General features: G+C 60.1%; 1 non-coding gene across 1 annotated transcript; it reads left to right on the plus strand.

The window, feature by feature from the left end:
- The first annotated feature begins 12,512 nt into the window (after positions 1–12,512).
- Positions 12,513–12,631, plus strand: LOC131861013 (5S ribosomal RNA). Its single transcript, XR_009360096.1, has one exon. It is a non-coding gene; the product is annotated as a 5S ribosomal RNA (ribosomal RNA).
- Positions 12,632–20,000: the final 7,369 nt, after the last annotated feature.

The following is a 20,000-nucleotide window of genomic DNA, read 5'->3' on the forward strand; positions in this document are numbered from 1 at the left end:
GACGAGGAAGCAACCTTCAGTGCAACCGTAGCACTCTTTTGTGCAACCGCCCAAACAACGCCCCCTCTACCCTCTGTCGAAACACTCGGCATTGCTGCTCCCTAAGGTGAGCTTCTCCTCATAGGCAATTCCGCTCTTATCCGGTCACGTTTGTGTGCCCGAATTTCGCAAGGCAACCTCCATGGGACATGGAAAAGACTCGAGAAGAGAGCTCGCTCACGGGAGAGAGAAGCCAAGGAGACCACGAGAGTGCTGAGAGTGGGACAGCGCTGAATAGGCGGGAGAAGCCTGCGCGTATAAACGGAGATATATATCCAATTGCAACGAAGGAACGTGCCAAAGATCGAGAACAATGGCAGAAATGCTAGTAACGTGCACTTCGGGACCAACGCATCACCGGAAGACAACCGCCAAACATCGAAAGAGTCGCGATGCTCCGCAACCTACGTGCAAAGCGGTCGCACACCGGGTAAGGGAGTGAGAGCCCCAAACATAGCTGGGCGAGGCGCTCACTCCGCTCTTTAATATCTCGTTAATACCGCCAAGGAAATGGCACAAGCGCACACACACAAGCATCCTCGGAAGAGGACAGTTCGAGTGACAGGTCAAATCCAAGAGTTCCGAAGACTACCTCCAGGAACAATCGGGAACAAGACCGATTACAAGTCGTCGAGTCTGTTACTGGGCGAACACGAGATGCGCACAGGAAATCGATCAGCCCTCACAATGGCCCAAGGCCAGAGATCGGACTGCTACGATTTACCCCAACAATCATCGTGCCACTCTTCGCAGAGAGGTGATAGACGCCAAGGAGCCCGCGCATAGCAATCGAGGTGTAAAAAGGGCGTTGAAGGCAGGAAGCCTGGACGAAAGAGGCTACGAGGTCACCTCGAAGCGGTCTAAGAGTCGGGCGCACTTGGGGCGACTACCAGTGCCAACCCCTTATCCCGCGGTGCGTCCGACACAGAGAAATTTCCAAGGCGGCCAAGGAGCCTCCCCGCATAGCAATCGGGGTGTGAGCTTACAGATGCAGCATTGATAGCAATCGAGGTGTGAGGCGAAGGATGCAGAAGTGAGAGCCGAGGGATGTAGCAGAGATAGCAATCGGGGTGTGTGATGCAGCAGAGATAGCAATCGAGGTGTGCGGTGGGAAGGGCCCAGCAGCCAGATGCATGAAGCGACGGATGAAGCAGTGATGACAACTGGGCTGTGAGGAGAGGAGGGATGCAGCCAAGAAAGCAATTAGGGCTCGAGGCAAGGGATGCATCAAGGATAGCAATCATGTTGTGAGGCGAGATTCCATAGGCTAAACGTGAGAGGCTGCAGGGTCGACTCAGAGAGGTCTATGCATGTGAGAGGCTGAAAGCAAGGTCGACTCGGAGCGGTCTATGCATCAGGCGCGCTTGGGGCGACTACCAGTGCCAACCCCTTATCCCGCGACGCGTCCGACAAAGAGAACGTTCCAAGGCGGCAGAGGAGGTTACCAGCCGAAGGATGCAGTAGCGATAACAGGTATAGTTCCGCGGCGGCCGAGAAGACTCACCGCATAGGAATCGGGATGCGAGGCGAAGGATGCGCCGGGAAGGCCCCGACGACTAGGAAGAGGCTGCAGGGCCGCCTCGGAATGGTCCAAGCATCGGACGCGATTGGGACGACTACCAGTGCCAACCCCTTATCCCGCGATGCGTCCGATACACAGATAGTTCCAACGCGGCCGAGGAGCCTCACCGCATATCAATCGGGGTGCGAGGCGAGGGATGGGGCGGGAAGGCCCCAACGGCTACACGGAAGAGGCTTCAGGGCCACCTCGGTATGGTCCAAGCATCGGACGCGCTTGGGGCGACTACCAGTGCCAACCCCTTATCCCGCGATGCGTCCGATACACAGAAGGTTGCAAGGCGGCCGAGGAGCCTCACCGCATAGCAATCGGGGGTGCGAGGCGACGGATGCGGCGAGATGGCCCCAATGGCTAGACGGAAGAGGCTTCAGGGCCGCCTCGGAATGGTCCGAGCATCGGACGCGCTTGGGGCGACTACCAGTGACAACCCCTTATCCCGCGATGCGTCCGATACGAAGACGGTTCCAAGGCGGCCGAGGAGCCTCACCGCATAGCAATCGGGGGTGCGAGGCGACGGATGGCCCCAACGGCTAGACGGAAGAGGCTTCAGGGCCGCCTCGGAATGGTCCAAGCATCGGACGCGCTTGGGGCGACTACCAGTGACAACCCCTTATCCCGCGATGCGTCCGATTCGAAGATGGTTCCAAAGCGGCCGAGGAGCATCACCGCATAGCAATCGGGGTGCGAGGTGGGGGATGCGGCGAGATGGCCCCAACGGCTAGACGGAAGAGGCTGCAGGGCCGCCTCGGAATAGTCCAAGCATCGGACGCGCTTGGGGCGACTACCAGTGACAACCCCTTATCCTGCGATGCGTCCGATACGAAGATAGTTCCAAGGCGGTCGAGGAGCCTCACCGCATAGCAATCGGGGTGCGAGGTGGGGGATGCGGCGAGATGGCCCAAACGGCTAGACGAAAGAGGCTGCAGGGCCGCCTCGGAATAGTCCAAGCATCGGACGCGCTTGGGGCGACTACCAGTGACAACCCCTTATCCCGCGATGCGTCCGATACGAAGATAGTTCCAAGGTGGCCCAGGAGCCTCACCGCATAGCAATCCGGGTGCAAGGGGGGGGATGCGGCGAGATGGCCCCAACGGCTAGACGGAAGAGGCCACAGGGCCGCCTCGAAATAGTCCAAGCATCGGAGCCTCACCGCATAGCAATCCGGGTGCAAGGGGGGGGATGCGGCGAGATGGCCCCAACGGCTAGACGGAGGAGGCCACAGGGCCGCCTCGGAATAGTCCAAGCATCGGACGCGCTTGGGGCGACTACCAGTGACAACCCCTTATCCCGCGATGCGTCCGATACGAAGATAGTTCCAAGGCGGCCGAGGAGCCTCACCGCATAGCAATCGGGGTGCGAGGTGGGGGATGCGGCGAGATGGCCCCAACGGCTAGACGGAAGAGGCTGCAGGGCCGCCTCGGAATAGTCCAAGCATCGAACGCGCTTGGGGCGACTACCAGTGACAACCCCTTATCCCGCAATGCGTCCGATACGAAGATAGTTCCAAGGCGGCCGAGGAGCCTCACCGCATAGCAATCGGGGTGCGAGGTGGGGGATGCGGCGAGATGGCCCCAACGGCTAGACGGAAGAGGCTGCAGGGCCGCCTCGGAATAGTCCAAGCATCGGACGTGCTTGGGGCGACTACCAGTGACAACCCCTTATCTCGCGATGCGTCCGATACGAAGATAGTTCCAAGGCGGCCGAGGAGCCTCACCGCATAGCAATCGGGGTGCGAGGTGGGGGATGCGGCGAGATGGCCCCAACGGCTAGATGGAAGAGGCCACAGGGCCGCCTCGGAATAGTCCAAGCATCGGACGCAGCTTGGGGCGACTACCAGTGACAACCCCTTATCCCGCGATGCGTCCGATACGAAGATAGTTCCAAGGCGGCCGAGGAGCCTCACCGCATAGCAATCGGGGTGCGAGGTGGGGGATGCGGCGAGATGGCCCCAACGGTTAGACGAAAGAGGCTGCAGGGCCGCCTCGGAATAGTCCAAGCATCGGACGCGCTTGGGGTGACTACCAGTGACAACCCCTTATCCCGCGATGCGTCCGATACGAAGATAGTTCCCAGGCGGCCGAGGAGCCTCACCGCATAGCAATCGGGGTGCGAGGCGAGGGATGCGGCGAGATGGCCCCAAAGGCTAGACGGAAGAGGCTGCAGGGCCGCCTCGGAATAGTCCAAGCATCGGACGCGCTTGGGGTGACTACCACTGCCAACCCCTTATCCCGCGATGCGTCCGATACGAAGATAGTTCCGAGGCAGCCGAGGAGGTGGGGGATGCGGCGAGATGGCCCCAACGGCTAGACGGAAGAGGCTGCAGGGCCGCCTCGGAATAGTCCAAGCATCGGACGTCCTTGGGGCGACTACCAGTGACAACCCCTTATCCCGCGATGCGTCCGATACGAAGATAGTTCCCAGGCGGCCGAGGAGCCTCACTGCATAGCAATCGGGGTGCGAGGTGAGGGATGCGGCGAGATGGCCCCAAAGGCTAGACGGAAGAGGCTGCAGGGCCGCCTCGGAATAGTCCAAGCATCGGACGCGCTTGGGGCGACTACCACTGCCAACCCCTTATCCCGCGATGCGTCCGATACACAGATAGTTCCGAGGCAGCCGAGGAGGTGGGGGATGCGGCGAGATGGCCCCAACGGCTAGACGGAAGAGGCTGCAGGGCCGCCTCGGAATAGTCCAAGCATCGGACGCGCTTGGGGCGACTACCAGTGACAACCCCTTATCCCGCGATGCGTCCGATACGAAGATAGTTCCCAGGCGGCCGATGAGCCTCACCGCATAGCAATCGGGGTGCGAGGCGAGGGATGCGGCGAGATGGCCCCAAAGGCTACACGGAAGAGGCTGCAGGGCCGCCTCGGAATAGTCCAAGCATCGGACGCGCTTGGGGCGACTACCACTGCCAACCCCTTATCCCGCGATGCGTCCGATACACAGATAGTTCCGAGGCGGCCGAGGAGCCTCACAGCATAGCAATCGTGGTGCGAGGTGGGGGATGCGGCGAGATGGCCCCAACGGCTGACGAAAGAGGCTTCAGGGCCGCCTCGGAATGGTCCAAGCATCGGACGCGCTTGGGGCGACTACCACTGCCAACCCCTTATCCCGCGATGCGTCCGATACACAGATAGTTCCGAGGCGGCCGAGGAGCCTCACAGCATAGCAATCGGGGTGCGAGGCGAGGGATGCGGCGAGAAAGCCCCAACGGCTAGAGGGAAGAGGCTTCAGGTCCGCCTCGGAATGGTCCAAGCATCGGACGCGCTTGGGGCGACTACCAGTGACAACCCCTTATCCCGCGACGCGTCCGATACACAGATAGTTCCAAGGCGGCCGAGGAGCCTCACCGCATAGCAATCGGGGTGCGAGGCGAGGGATGCGGCGAGAAGGACCCAACGGCTAGACGGAAGAGGCTTCAGGGCCGCCTCGGAATGGTCCAAGCATCGGACGCGCTTGGGGCGACTACCAGTGACAACCCCTTATCCCGCGACGCGTCCGATACACAGATAGTTCCAAGGCGGCCGAGGAGCCTCACCGCATAGCAATCGGGGTGCGAGGCGAGGGATGCGGCGAGAAGGACCCAACGGCTAGACGGAAGAGGCTTCAGGGCCGCCTCGGAATGGTCCAAGCATCGGACGCGCTTGGGGCGACTACCAGTGACAACCCCTTATCCCGCGACGCGTCTGATACACAGATAGTTCCAAGGCGGCCGAGGAGCCTCACCGCATAGCAATCGGGGTGCGAGGCGAGGGATGCGGCGAGAAGGACCCAACGGCTAGACGGAAGAGGCTTCAGGGCCGCCTCGGAATGGTCCAAGCATCGGACGCGCTTGGGGCGACTACCAGTGACAACCCCTTATCCCGCGACGCGTCCGATACACAGATAGTTCCAAGGCGGCCGAGGAGCCTCACCGCATAGCAATCGGGGTGCGAGGCGAGGGATGCGGCGAGAAGGACCCAACGGCTAGACGGAAGAGGCTTCAGGGCCGCCTCGGAATGGTCCAAGCATCGGACGCGCTTGGGGCGACTACCAGTGACAACCCCTTATCCCGCGACGCGTCCGATACACAGATAGTTCCAAGGCGGCCGAGGAGCCTCACCGCATAGCAATCGGGGTGCGAGGCGAGGGATGCGGCGAGAAGGACCCAACGGCTAGACGGAAGAGGCTTCAGGGCCGCCTCGGAATGGTCCAAGCATCGGACGCGCTTGGGGCGACTACCGTTGCCAACCCCTTATCCCGCGATGCGTCTGATACACAGATAGTTCCGAGGCGGCCGAGGAGCCTCACCGCATAGCAATCGGGTTGCGAGGCAGATTATTGGGAAGGGAACCCCCTGGGATGCGGCTCAAGCAGTGCCCAAAGGGACTGGAATGCGGAATCACATCGAGAGACCCAAATGCTATACGAGGGCTCAAATCGAATTATCGATTTGGCCACGACATGGACGCATCGGAACGACTACCTTTGCCGAACCACTCGCAATTGCATCCATACCGAAACCAATAGACATTTCCGTTAGAGCCCTCGCATAGCATTCGGGAATCTCGCATGCCCCTCTAAATCGACCAATGCTGGCGCTCAATGAAAATCCGAGCGCTACCACCGTTCGAGCGCCAGCATTGGTCGAGTTAGAGGGGCACGGGGGAGAATGCTCCAGTCAACACCTCCCCTATATAAGTTATTTGTCCGATTCTCGCACAACCGTAGTCTGCCTCGTCGAATCAAACAACGGTCCCAGATTCCGACTTCCGTTCCGTAGAGACCCAAAAGCTAGATGGAGGCTCGCAAGAAAGAGAGTCGGCACATAGCAATCAGGTTTCTCGAACGTTTAGGGACCGAGCTCACTTGCGGATAGGGCAAAATCCGCCAAGCAACCCAAAAGCTAGACGGGGGCTCGAATCGAATCGCCTAGGCGGCCACAACAACGACGTGTTAGATCGACTACCAGTGCCAAACCATTCAGCAAGACTAGTTTGTGTCGAGGCCGGATAGAGATTCTCAGAGAGCGCCCGCATAGCATTTAGGAGACCTGCCGCGTCCCTCACACTCGACAAATGGTGGTGCACGTTTATAAATCCGAGCGATCCCAACCCTTTCAAGCACCAACATCGGTCGAGATAGAGGGGCACGGAGGGGGCTGCGTGAGACAACACAGTCCCCTATATAAGTTATTTGTCCGATTCTCACACATCCGAAGAATGGTCATCAAATCGGACAACAGCCCAAACTTCCGACTTCCGTCCCAGAAAGCCCAAGAGCTATCTAAAACGTTCATGGCCGGAACTCGATCGCGGCTATACCAGTCCGCCAAGCAACCCAAAAGCTAGACTGGAGCTCTAGTTGAATCACCTCTGTGGCCACTGCAAGGACGTGTTGGAGCGACTACCATTGCCGAACCATTCCGCAGGTCGAGTCCATACCAAGGCCGCATAGAGATTCACGATGAGCTCCTGCATAGCAATCAGGAGACTTGCCGTGTCCATCACAATCGATAAATCCTGGTGCAAGATTTTTGCATCCGAGCTCTCCAACCAGTAGAGCACCAGCATCAATCGACATAAACGGGCACGGGGGGAGGATGCTCGAGAACACTACCTCCCCTATATAAGTTATTTGTCCGATTCTCAAGCAGCCGAAGTCTGGTCATCGAATCGGGTCAAAGACCACAACTTCCGACTTTACCCACAATGCAAGTCATCGAATCGAACATCGGCCCCCGAGTCGGACTCCATGCGTATGTCAGGTCATCGGACCCAAATTCTGCCTTCCTGCGCATGGCGGGCCATCAATATCAACTCGGTCATCGGACCCAAACTCCGCCTTTCTGCGTATGGCACGCCTTCAAATCGGTCATCGGACCCAAATTCCGCCTTCCTATGCATGGCGGGCCATCAACATCAACTCGGTCATCGGACCCAAATTCCGCCTTTCTGCGCATGGCACGCCATCAACTCGGTCATCGGACCCAAATTCCGCCTTCCTGCGCATGGCAGGTCATCGGACACAAATTCAGACCTCGCGAATATGCATACGTATCGAATCGGTCATCGGACCCAACTTCCGACTTCATCCATACTGTAGGGTCTCTGAGGTTGGCGCGGTGCGCTCAACCCGGGGAGTCGACCCATCGAAGCATACACCTCCCCTATATAAGCTATTTGTCCGATTCCCACACCTGTGTAGTTTGCACCTCTGACCAGGACATCGACCCCAACTTCCGAACTCGACTGCAACGACGGCACCAGCGCCTTGGTGCGCACCTTGCGACGCACAGTCCCAACATTCGCCTTCCTGCACATGGCAGGTCATCGGACCCAAATTCCGACCTCGCGAGTATGCCTACATATCGAATCGGTCATCGGACCCAACTTCCGACTTCATCCATACCGTAGGGTCTTTGAGGTTGGCGCGGTGCGCTCAACCCGGGGAGTCGACCCAACGAAGCATACACCTCCCCTATATAAGCTATTTGTCCGATTCCCACACCTGTGTAGTTTGCACCTCCGATCAGGACATCGACCCCAACTTCCGAACTCGCCTGCAACGACCGAACCAGCGCCTTGGTGCGCACCTTGCAACGCACAGTGCCAACATTCGCCTTCCTCAACATGGCAGGTCATCGGACCCAAATTCCGACCTCGCGAGTATGCCTACATATCGAATCGGTCATCGGACCCAACTTCCGACTTCATCCATACCGTAGGGTCTTTGAGGTTGGCGCGGTGCGCTCAACTCGGGGAGTCGACCCAACGAAGCATACACCTCCCCTATATAAGCTATTTGTCCGATTCCCACACCTGTGTAGCTTGCACCTCCGATCAGGACATCGACCCCAACTTCCGAACTCGACTAAAAAGACCGCACCAGCGCCTTGGTGTGCACCTTGCAACGCACAGTGCCAACATTCGCCTTCCTACACATGGCAGGTCATCGGACCCAAATTCCGACCTCATGAGCATACCTACTAATCGAATCGGTCATCGGACCCAACTTCCGACTTCATCCATACCGTAGGGTCTTTGAGGTTGGCGCGGTGCGCTCAACCTGGGGAGTCGACCCATCGAAGCATACACCTCCCCTATATAAGCTATTTGTCCGATTCCGACACCTGTGTAGTTTGCACCTCCGCTCAGGACATCGACCCCAACTTCCGAACTCGCCTGCAACGACCGAACCAGCGCCTTGGTGCGCACCAAAAGTGCGCACTTTTGGTGCGCACCAAAAGTGCGCACTTTTGGTGCGCACCAAAAGTGCGCACTTTTGGAGGGCACTTTTTGGAGGGCACTTTTCTGCGCTCCAAAGGTGCGCACTTTTGGAGGGCACTTTTTGGAGGGCACTTTTCTGCGCTCCAAAGGTGCGCACTTTTGGAGGGCACTTTTTGGAGGGCACTTTTCTGCGCTCCAAAGGTGCGCACTTTTGGAGGGCACTTTTTGGAGGGCACTTTTCTGCGCTCCAAAGGTGCGCACTTTTGGAGGGCACTTTTTGGAGGGCACTTTTCTGCGCTCCAAAGGTGCGCACTTTTGGAGGGCACTTTTTGGAGGGCACTTTTCTGCGCTCCAAAGGTGCGCACTTTTGGAGGGCACTTTTTGGAGGGCACTTTTCTGCGCTCCAAAGGTGCGCACTTTTGGAGGGCACTTTTTGGAGGGCACTTTTCTGCGCTCCAAAGGTGCGCACTTTTGGAGGGCACTTTTTGGAGGGCACTTTTCTGCGCTCCAAAGGTGCGCACTTTTGGAGGGCACTTTTGTGCACTCCAAAGGTGCGCACTTTTGGAGGGCACTTTTCCTGCGCTCCAAAGGTGCACACCTAGGTGAGCACCTTCGACCACACCTTGTAGCACACCAAACTCTGACTTTCGACTTCATCCGCAATGCAGGGTCTTTGAGGTTGGCGCAATGCGCACAACCAGGGGAGTCGACCCATCAAACCCAACACCTCCCCTATATAAGCTATTTGTCTGATTCTCATACATGCGTAGCCTGCAAGAGCAATTAGGACATCGACCCCAACTTTCGGCTTCTAAACGAAAACAAGGTCTTTGAGGTTGGCGCAGTGCGCACAACCAGGGGAGTCAACCCACCGAATGCAACACCTCCCCTATATAAGCTATTTGTCTGATTCTCATACATGCGTAGACTGCAGCAATGATTAGGACATCCACCCCAACTTTTGACTTCTTAAACAAGACAGGGTCTTTGAAGTTGGTGCAGTGCACACAACCAGGGGAGTCGACCCATCAAACGCAACACCTCCCCTATATAAAGCTATTTGTCCGATTCTCATACGTGTAGTCTGCAGCAGCGATTACGACATCGACCCCAACTTCCGAATTCGTTTGCATTGACCGCACCAAAGGTGCGCGCCTTGGTGTGCACCCTGGAGTGCACTTTGGTGCTCACCTCGGTGCACACTTTGGTGTGCACCAAAGGTGCGCACCTTGGAGCGCACCAAAGGTGTACACTTTGGAGCGCACCACATAGGGTCTTTGAGAGGTTGGCGCAGTGCGCACACCAAGGTGGGTGTTGAGGTGCGTGCCGAGGTGGGTGGGTGCTAGGGTGCGCTCCATGGTGGGTGCCAGGGTGGGTGCGTGCTAGGGTGGATTCCAAAGAGGGTCATAGGGTGGGTGCCAAGGTGGGTTGGTGATATAGTGGGTTCAAAGGTGGGTACTAGGGTGGGTTCCAAGGTGGGTCACAAGTTGGGTGCCAGGATGCGTGGGTGTTAGGTTGGGTGCCAAGGTGGGCTCCTGCGTGGGTGGGTGCTAGGGTGGGTTTCAAGGTGGACGCGAGGGCGGGTGCCAAGGTGGGTAACAAGTTGGGTGTTAGGATGGGTGAGTGCTAGAGTGGGTGCCAAGGTGGGTGGGTGCTAAGGTGGATGCCAAGGTGGTTCACAGGGTGGGTGGGTTCTAGGGTGAGTTCCAAGGTGGGTCACAGGTTCAGTGCTAGGGTGGGTGTCAAGGCGGGTGTCGAGGTGCCTGGGTGCTAGGGTGTGGATGCCAATGTGGGTCATAGGGTGGGTACTAGGGTGGGCTGCAATGTGGGTGCCAAGGTGGGTAACATGCTCGGTGGGTTCTAAATTGGGTGCCAGGGTGGGTGTGCACCCACCTTGCCCGAGGTGGGTGCCAAGGTGCCAGTGTGGGTGGGTGCTAAGGTGGATGCCAAGGTGGGTGAGAAGGTGGGTGATAGGTTGAGTGGTAGGATGGGTGGGTGCCAAGATGGGTCACAGGGTGGGTGCAAGGGTGGGTAGGTGCTAGGGTTGGTGTCAGGGTGGGTGGGTGCTAGGTTGGGTTCCAAGGTGGGTGCGAGGGTGAGTGTCAAGGTGGGTCACAGGTTAGGTGCTAGGATGGGTGAGTGCTAGGGTGCAAAGGTGCCAGGGTGGGTGCTAGGATGGGTCGATGCTAGGGTGAGTGGCAAGGTGGGTCCACAAGTGTCAAGGTGGGTGCCGAGGTGGGTGCCAAGTTGGGTTCCAAGGTGGGTGCCAACGTGGGTGCTAGGGTGCGTGGGTTAAAGGGTGTGTCACAACGTGGGTGCCAGGATGGGTGCGCACCCACACTGGCCAAGACGGGTGCAAGGTTGGGTTCCAAGCCCGGTCACAGGCTGGGTGCTAGGATGGGTGGGTGCCAAGGTGGGCACCAGGGTGGGTGCACCCACCCTGGCCAAGGTGGGTCACGGGGTGGGTCCTAGGGTGGGTAACGGGGTGGGTACTAAGGTGCGTGCCAAGGTGGGTCATAGGGTGGGTGCCAAGGTGGGCACCAGGGTGGGTGTGCACCAACCCTAGCCAGGGTAGGTCACGGGGTGGTTGTCGGGGTGGGCTTCAAGGAGCCAAGGTGGGTGGCAAGTAGCCAAGTTGCGTGCCAAGGTGGGTGTCGGGGTGGGTGCCAAGGATCCAAGGTGGGTGCCAAGGAACCAAGGTGGGTGTCTGGGTGGGTGCCGAGGTGGGAGCCAGGGTGGGTCCCAAGGTGAGTGCAAAGGTGGGTGCCAGGGTCAAGGTGAGTGCCAATGTGGGTTCCAAGGTGCCAGGGTCAGGGTGAGTGCCAATGTGGGTTCAAAGGTGCTAAGTTGGGTGCGAGGTTGGGTGTGAGGGTGGGTGGGTGCCAAGGTGTGCTAGGTGGAAGCCCGGGTGGGTCGGCATCCCATGGGTGTCGAGTTGGGTGCCTGATGGGTGCTTCTTGTCAAGTTTTAGTCGTCGGGACTCATTTCGAGCCTTAGAGGTCGTTTCTTGTCCGGTTGCCCTGTCTTCGACCTGGGAACCCAATTTTGGTCCTCGGGTCCCATTTTTTTTTGTCTCGCATCCCACTTTTGGCCTGTGGCCTTTTCGGGGTCGATTCTCGTTTTGGGCATCAGAGCATGTTTCTTCTCCTAAAACCCAATATTTGTTTATTAAGTCTCGGAACACATTTTTGTTCTCGTGGACCCATCATGGGTCTTGGAACGCATTTGTGGTCCTTGGGTCCCATTTTGCATCCCGAAACTTGTGTTTTGGTGCTTGATCCCTATTTTGGGTGCCCACCTTGCACCAAGTGCGCACCCGGGGCAAACCGAGCGCCTTGGTGCACCGGGGCAAGATCGAGCGTGCACCCGAGGCGCCCCGAACATGCACCAAGGTGCACTCGGCCCACATGTGAGCGCAGGTCGTTGCGCCCGAGGTGGTGTGTGGGCACCGCGTTGCAGACGGGACACTGCACGCACACGACGCCCCGTCCAGGTGCACGCACGTAGGCCGGGCCGGGTGCACACCCGATGCCCTAGCAAGGTGCGTGCACCCGGGCAGGGCTCACACTTGGCGAACGGGGCGCACTTCGCGAGGGAGGGTGTGCACCTCGACGGGGGTGGGTGGCCGGGGTGGATTCGCACGTGGGTCGCGGTTTGCTAAGTACACACTGCGACAAGCTCATAACGGGTGCGATCATACCAGCGTTAGTGCACCGGATCCCATCAGAACTCCGCAGTTAAGCGCGCTTGGGCCGGAGTAGTACTGGGATGGGTGACCTCCCGGGAAGTCCCGGTGTTGCACCCTTTTTTAGTTTTTCGCCGGGCGTCGCAATGCTATTTGAATTAACCTTTTGCCCGTTTGCGTTCTCGTCGGGGCCGGGCCGGGCCGGGGTGCGTTGCCCGCACTACCGCGCGCGCCGGGGCGACACCGAGCGCGCACCCGAGGCGCCCCGAGCACACAGGCCACGGTGCAACCCGGGCGTTGTGCGCGCACCCCGGTGCGCCCGAGGTGCTGCGCGCGCACCCAGGTGAAATCGGTGTGCACCTCGGCCAGTGCGCGCTCGGTCGAGTCGCGCACGTTGGCCAAGGTGCACGGTGATGTTTCTTACTCTAAGGTTCCGCACCAGACGCCCGGGACAGGTGAGCGAAGCTGGGCGGGGCCGGGTGCGCGCCCGGGGCAGGTGCACGCAGCTGGAGAGAGCTTTGGAGCGCACCAGAGGTGCGCACCTTGGAGCACACTTCGGAGCGCACCAATGATGCGCTCCATTCAAAAGTTTCCTGAAAAGGCAAAAAAAGTTGAGATTATAGAATTTCCCACTTGAGAGATTGTAAAAAAAAAAAATTTAAAATGAAGGAAACGCGGGTGCCAAGGTGTGCGCGCCCGGGTGCGCAGCCCAGCCAAGGTGTGCGCACCAAGGCGCCCACCCTGGCGAAGGTGCACGCAAGGTGCGCACCCGAGGCAAACCGGACAATTAACCCAACTTTCGACTTCGCGCGCACCTGCGCACCTTGGAGCGCACTTCGGAGCGCTCCTTGGTGCGCACCAATCTTGGGCACCTCGGAGTGCACCATGGCGCCCACCAAGGTGCGCACCCGGGGCAAACCGAGCTTCGACTTCGTGCGCACCTTGGAGGCGCCCACCAAGGTGCGCAGCCCAGCCAAGGCGTGCGCATCAAGGTGCGCACCCGGGGCAAACCGAACTCCGACTTCGTACGCACCATGGAGCGCACAAAAGGTGCGCAACCCAGCCAAGGTGTGCGCACCCCGGGCAAACCGAGCTCCGAATCGTGCGCACCAGAGGTGCACGCCATCGTGCGCACCTTGGAGCACACTTCGGAGCCCTCCTTGGTGCGCACCGATGTTGCGCACCTCGGAGCGCACCCGGGGAAAACAATGCAATTAACCCGACTTTTGACTTCGTGCGCACCTCGAAGCGCTCTCGGGTTCGCACCTCGGAGCACACCGAGGTGCGCACCTTTGATGCGCTGCCTTCACCAATTTCCAGAAAAGGCAAGAAAACATTGAGAAGGTGTGCGCACCGAGGTGCCCACCCTGGCGAAGGTGCACGCGAGGTGCGCACCCGGGGCAAACCGGGCTCCGACTTCGTGCACGCCATGCTGCGCACCTTGGAGGGCCATGGTGCGCACCTTGGAGCAAACTTCGGAGCGCTCAATGGTGCCCAACCCAGCCAAGGTGCCCACCGCGGCGAAGGTGCACGCGAGGTGCGCACCCGGGGCAAACCGGGCTCCGACTTCGTGCACGCCGCACCTTGGAGCACACTTCGGAGCGCTCCTTGGTGCGCACCAGGGCGCGCAAACCAGCCGAGGTGCCCACCCCGGCGAAGGTGCACGCGAGGTGCGCACCCGGGGCAAACCGGGCTCCGACTTCGTGCACGCCATGGTGCGCACCCGGGGCAAACCGGACTCCGACTTCGTGCAGGCCGCACCTTGGAGCACACTTCGGAGCGCTCCTTGGTGCGCACCATGGTGCCCACCAGGGCGCGCAACCCAGCCAAGGTCTGCACACCAAGGTGCCCACCCCGGCGAAGGTGCACGCGAGGTGCGCACCCGGGGCAAACCGGGCTCCGACTTCGTGCACGCCATGGTGCCCACCGCGGCGAAGGTGCACGCGAGGTGCGCACCCGGGGCAAACCGGGCTCCGACTTCGTGCACGGCGCACCTTGGAGCACACTTCGGAGCGCTCCTTGGTGCGCACCATGGTGCCCACCAGGGCGCGCAACCCAGCCAAGGTGTGCGCACCAAGGTGCACGCGAGGTGCGCACCCGGGGCAAACCGGGGTCCGACTTCGTGCACGCCGCACCTTGGAGCACACATCGGGGCGCTCCCGGGTTCGCACCGTGGTGGGCACCTCGGAGCACACCAAGGTGGGCAGCGAGGTGCGCACCTTTGATGCGATGCCTTCACTAATTTCCATAAAAGGCAAAAAAAAATGAGATTTTAAAATTTCCGTTTTGAAAGATAGTGAAAAAAAGGGAATGCTGGTGCCATCTTGAGCCCGCCCTGGTGCGCAGCCCAGCCAAGGTGTGCGCACCAAGGTGCCCACCCTGGCGAAGGTGCGCGCCCGGGCAATTAACCCAACTTCCAACCTCGCGCGCGCCAGGGTGGGAGCGCACCCAACAACCGGGCCTGGGAAGAGCCAATGCGAGAAACCCCACCAAACGCTCTGACAAAAAAAGAGGGGGCGCTCCAGTAACCCCGCTCCGGAGCGCACCCTGGGCAAACCCAGCCAAGGTGCCCACCCCGGCCAAGGTGCAGGCGAGGTGCGCACCCGGGGCAAACCGGGCTCCGACAACGTGCACGCCGCACCTTGGAGCACACTTCGTAGCGCTCCCGGGTGCGCACCTTTGATGCGCTGCCTTCACTAATTTCCAGAAAAGGCAAAAAAAAAAGGAGATTTTGAAATTTCCGTTTTGAAAGATAGTGAAAAAAACGGAACGCGGGTGCCATCTTGAGCCCGCCCTGGTGCGCAGCCCAGGCAAGGTGCCCACCCTGGCAAAGGTGCGCACCCGGGCAATTAACCCTACTTCCGACTTCGTGCGCGCCAGGGTGGCAACCGGGCCTGGGAAGAGCCAATGCGAGAAACCCCACCAAACGCTCCGACAAAAAAAGAGGCGGCGCTCCAATAACCCCGCTTCGGAGCGCAGCCGGGGCAAACCCAGCCAAGGTGCCCACCCCGACGAAGGTGCACGCGAGGTGCGCACCCGGGGCAAACCGGGCTCCGACAACGTGCACGCAGCACCTTGGAGCACACTTCGAAGCACTCCCGGGTGCCCACCGGCGTTGCGCACCGTGGTGGGCAGCGAGCTGCGCACCTTTGATGCGCTGCCTTCACTAATTTCCAGAAAAAGGCAAAAAAAAATGAGATTTTAAAATTTCCGTTTTGAAAGATAGTGAAAAAAAAGGAACGCGGGTGCCATCTTGAGCCCGCCCTGGTGCGCAGCCCAGGCAAGGCATGCGCACCAAGGTGCCCACCCGAGGTGCACACCCGGGGCAAACCGGGCTCCGACTTCGTGCAGGCCGCACCTTGGAGCACACTTCGGAGCGCTCCTTGGTGCGCACCATGGTGCCCACCAGGGCGCGCAACCCAGCCAAGGTCTGCACACCAAGGTGCCCACCCCGGCGAAGGTGCACGCGAGGTGCGCACCCGGGGCAAACCGGGCTCCGACTTCGTGCACGCCATGGTGCCCACCGCGGCGAAGGTGCACGCGAGGTGCGCACCCGGGGCAAACCGGGCTCCGACTTCGTGCACGGCGCACCTTGGAGCACACTTCGGAGCGCTCCTTGGTGCGCACCATGGTGCCCACCAGGGCGCGCAACCCAGCCAAGGTGTGCGCACCAAGGTGCACGCGAGGTGCGCACCCGGGGCAAACCGGGGTCCGACTTCGTGCACGCCGCACCTTGGAGCACACATCGGGGCGCTCCCGGGTTCGCACCGTGGTGGGCACCTCGGAGCACACCAAGGTGGGCAGCGAGGTGCGCACCTTTGATGCGATGCCTTCACTAATTTCCATAAAAGGCAAAAAAAAACGAGATTTTAAAATTTCCGTTTTGAAAGATAGTGAAAAAAAGGGAATGCTGGTGCCATCTTGAGCCCGCCCTGGTGCGCAGCCCAGCCAAGCTGTGCGCACCAAGGTGCCCACCCTGGCGAAGGTGCGCGCCCGGGCAATTAACCCAACTTCCAACCTCGCGCGCGCCAGGGTGGGAGCGCACCCAACAACCGGGCCTGGGAAGAGCCAATGCGAGAAACCCCACCAAACGCTCTGACAAAAAAAGAGGGGGCGCTCCAGTAACCCCGCTCCGGAGCGCACCCTGGGCAAACCCAGCCAAGGTGCCCACCCCGGCCAAGGTGCAGGCGAGGTGCGCACCCGAGGCAAACCGGGCTCCGACAACGTGCACGCCGCACCTTGGAGCACACTTCGTAGCGCTCCCGGGTGCGCACCTTTGATGCGCTGCCTTCACTAATTTCCAGAAAAGGCAAAAAAAAAAGGAGATTTTGAAATTTCCGTTTTGAAAGATAGTGAAAAAAACGGAACGCGGGTGCCATCTTGAGCCCGCCCTGGTGCGCAGCCCAGGCAAGGTGCCCACCCTGGCAAAGGTGCGCACCCGGGCAATTAACCCTACTTCCGACTTCGTGCGCGCCAGGGTGGCAACCGGGCCTGGGAAGAGCCAATGCGAGAAACCCCACCAAACGCTCCGACAAAAAAAGAGGCGGCGCTCCAATAACCCCGCTTCGGAGCGCAGCCGGGGCAAACCCAGCCAAGGTGCCCACCCCGACGAAGGTGCACGCGAGGTGCGCACCCGGGGCAAACCGGGCTCCGACAACGTGCACGCAGCACCTTGGAGCACACTTCGAAGCACTCCCGGGTGCCCACCGGCGTTGCGCACCGTGGTGGGCAGCGAGCTGCGCACCTTTGATGCGCTGCCTTCACTAATTTCCAGAAAAAGGCAAAAAAAAATGAGATTTTAAAATTTCCGTTTTGAAAGATAGTGAAAAAAAAGGAACGCGGGTGCCATCTTGAGCCCGCCCTGGTGCGCAGCCCAGGCAAGGCATGCGCACCAAGGTGCCCACCCGAGGTGCACACCCGGGGCAAACCGGGCTCCGACTTCGTGCAGGCCGCACCTTGGAGCACACTTCGGAGCGCTCCTTGGTGCGCACCATGGTGCCCACCAGGGCGCGCAACCCAGCCAAGGTCTGCACACCAAGGTGCCCACCCCGGCGAAGGTGCACGCGAGGTGCGCACCCGGGGCAAACCGGGCTCCGACTTCGTGCACGCCATGGTGCCCACCGCGGCGAAGGTGCACGCGAGGTGCGCACCCGGGGCAAACCGGGCTCCGACTTCGTGCACGGCGCACCTTGGAGCACACTTCGGAGCGCTCCTTGGTGCGCACCATGGTGCCCACCAGGGCGCGCAACCCAGCCAAGGTGTGCGCACCAAGGTGCACGCGAGGTGCGCACCCGGGGCAAACCGGGGTCCGACTTCGTGCACGCCGCACCTTGGAGCACACATCGGGGCGCTCCCGGGTTCGCACCGTGGTGGGCACCTCGGAGCACACCAAGGTGGGCAGCGAGGTGCGCACCTTTGATGCGATGCCTTCACTAATTTCCATAAAAGGCAAAAAAAAACGAGATTTTAAAATTTCCGTTTTGAAAGATAGTGAAAAAAAGGGAATGCTGGTGCCATCTTGAGCCCGCCCTGGTGCGCAGCCCAGCCAAGGTGTGCGCACCAAGGTGCCCACCCTGGCGAAGGTGCGCGCCCGGGCAATTAACCCAACTTCCAACCTCGCGCGCGCCAGGGTGGGAGCGCACCCAACAACCGGGCCTGGGAAGAGCCAATGCGAGAAACCCAACCAAACGCTCTGACAAAAAAAGAGGGGGCGCTCCAGTAACCCCGCTTCGGAGCGCACCCTGGGCAAACCCAGCCAAGGTGCCCACCCCGGCCAAGGTGCAGGCGAGGTGCGCACCTGGGGCAAACCGGGCTCCGACAACGTGCACGCCGCACCTTGGAGCACACTTCGTAGCGCTCCCGGGTGCGCACCTTTGATGCGCTGCCTTCACTAATTTCCAGAAAAGGCAAAAAAAAAAGGAGATTTTGAAATTTCCGTTTTGAAAGATAGTGAAAAAAACGGAACGCGGGTGCCATCTTGAGCCCGCCCTGGTGCGCAGCCCAGGCAAGGTGCCCACCCTGGCAAAGGTGCGCACCCGGGCAATTAACCCTACTTCCGACTTCGTGCGCGCCAGGGTGGCAACCGGGCCTGGGAAGAGCCAGTGCGAGAAACCCCACCAAACGCTCCGACAAAAAAAGAGGCGGCGCTCCAATAACCCCGCTTCGGAGCGCAGCCGGGGCAAACCCAGCCAAGGTGCCCACCCCGACGAAGGTGCACGCGAGGTGCGCACCCGGGGCAAACCGGGCTCCGACAACGTGCACGCAGCACCTTGGAGCACACTTCGAAGCACTCCCGGGTGCCCACCGGCGTTGCGCACCGTGGTGGGCAGCGAGGTGCGCACCTTTGATGCGCTGCCTTCACTAATTTCCAGAAAAAGGCAAAAAAAAATGAGATTTTAAAATTTCCGTTTTGAAAGATAGTGAAAAAAAAGGAACGCGGGTGCCATCTTGAGCCCGCCCTGGTGCGCAGCCCAGGCAAGGCATGCGCACCAAGGTGCCCACCCGAGGTGCACACCCGGGGCAAACCGGGCTCCGACTTCGTGCAGGCCGCACCTTGGAGCACACTTCGGAGCGCTCCTTGGTGCGCACCATGGTGCCCACCAGGGCGCGCAACCCAGCCAAGGTCTGCACACCAAGGTGCCCACCCCGGCGAAGGTGCACGCGAGGTGCGCACCCGGGGCAAACCGGGCTCCGACTTCGTGCACGCCGCACCTTGGAGCACACATCGGAGCGCTCCCAGGTTCGCACCAGCGTTGCGCACCTTTGATGCGCTGCCTTCACTAATTTCCAGAAAAGGCAAAAAAAAACGAGATTTTAAAATTTCCGTTCTGAAAGATAGTGAAAAAAACGGAACGCGGGTGCCATCTTGAGCCCTTCCTGGTGCGCAGCCCAGGCAAGTTGTGCGCACCAAGGTGCCCACCCTGGCGGAGGTGCGCGCCCGGGGCAATCCGGGCTCCGACTTCGTGCACTGCATGGTGCCCACCAAGGCGCGCAACCCAGCCAAGGTGCCCACCGCAGCGAAGGTGCACGCGAGGTGCACACCCGGGGCAAACCGGGCTCCGACTTCGTGCACGCCGCACCTTGGAGCACACTTCAGAGCGCTCCTTGGTGCGCACCAGGGCGCGCAACCCAGCCAAGGTCTGCACACCAAGGTGCTCACCCCGGCGAAGGTGCACGCGAGGTGCGCACCCGGGGCAAACCGGGCTCGGACTTCGTGCACGCCGCACCTTGGAGCACACATCGGAGCGCTCCCGGGTTCGCACCAGCATTGCGCACCTTTGATGCGCTGCCTTCACTAATTTCCAGAAAAGGCAAAAAAAAAAAAAAAACGAGATTTTAAAATTTCCGTTTTGAAAGATAGTGAAAAAAACGGAACGCGGGTGCCATCTTGAGCCCGCCCTGGCGAAGGTGCGCACTCGAGGCAAACCGGGCAATTAACCCAACTTCCGATTTCGTGCACGCCAGGGTGGGTGCGCACCCAACAACCGGG

The sequence above is a fragment of the Cryptomeria japonica genome, unplaced genomic scaffold (genome assembly GCF_030272615.1).
Source record: "Cryptomeria japonica unplaced genomic scaffold, Sugi_1.0 HiC_scaffold_20, whole genome shotgun sequence".
Classification (NCBI taxonomy): Eukaryota; Viridiplantae; Streptophyta; class Pinopsida; order Cupressales; family Cupressaceae; genus Cryptomeria; species Cryptomeria japonica.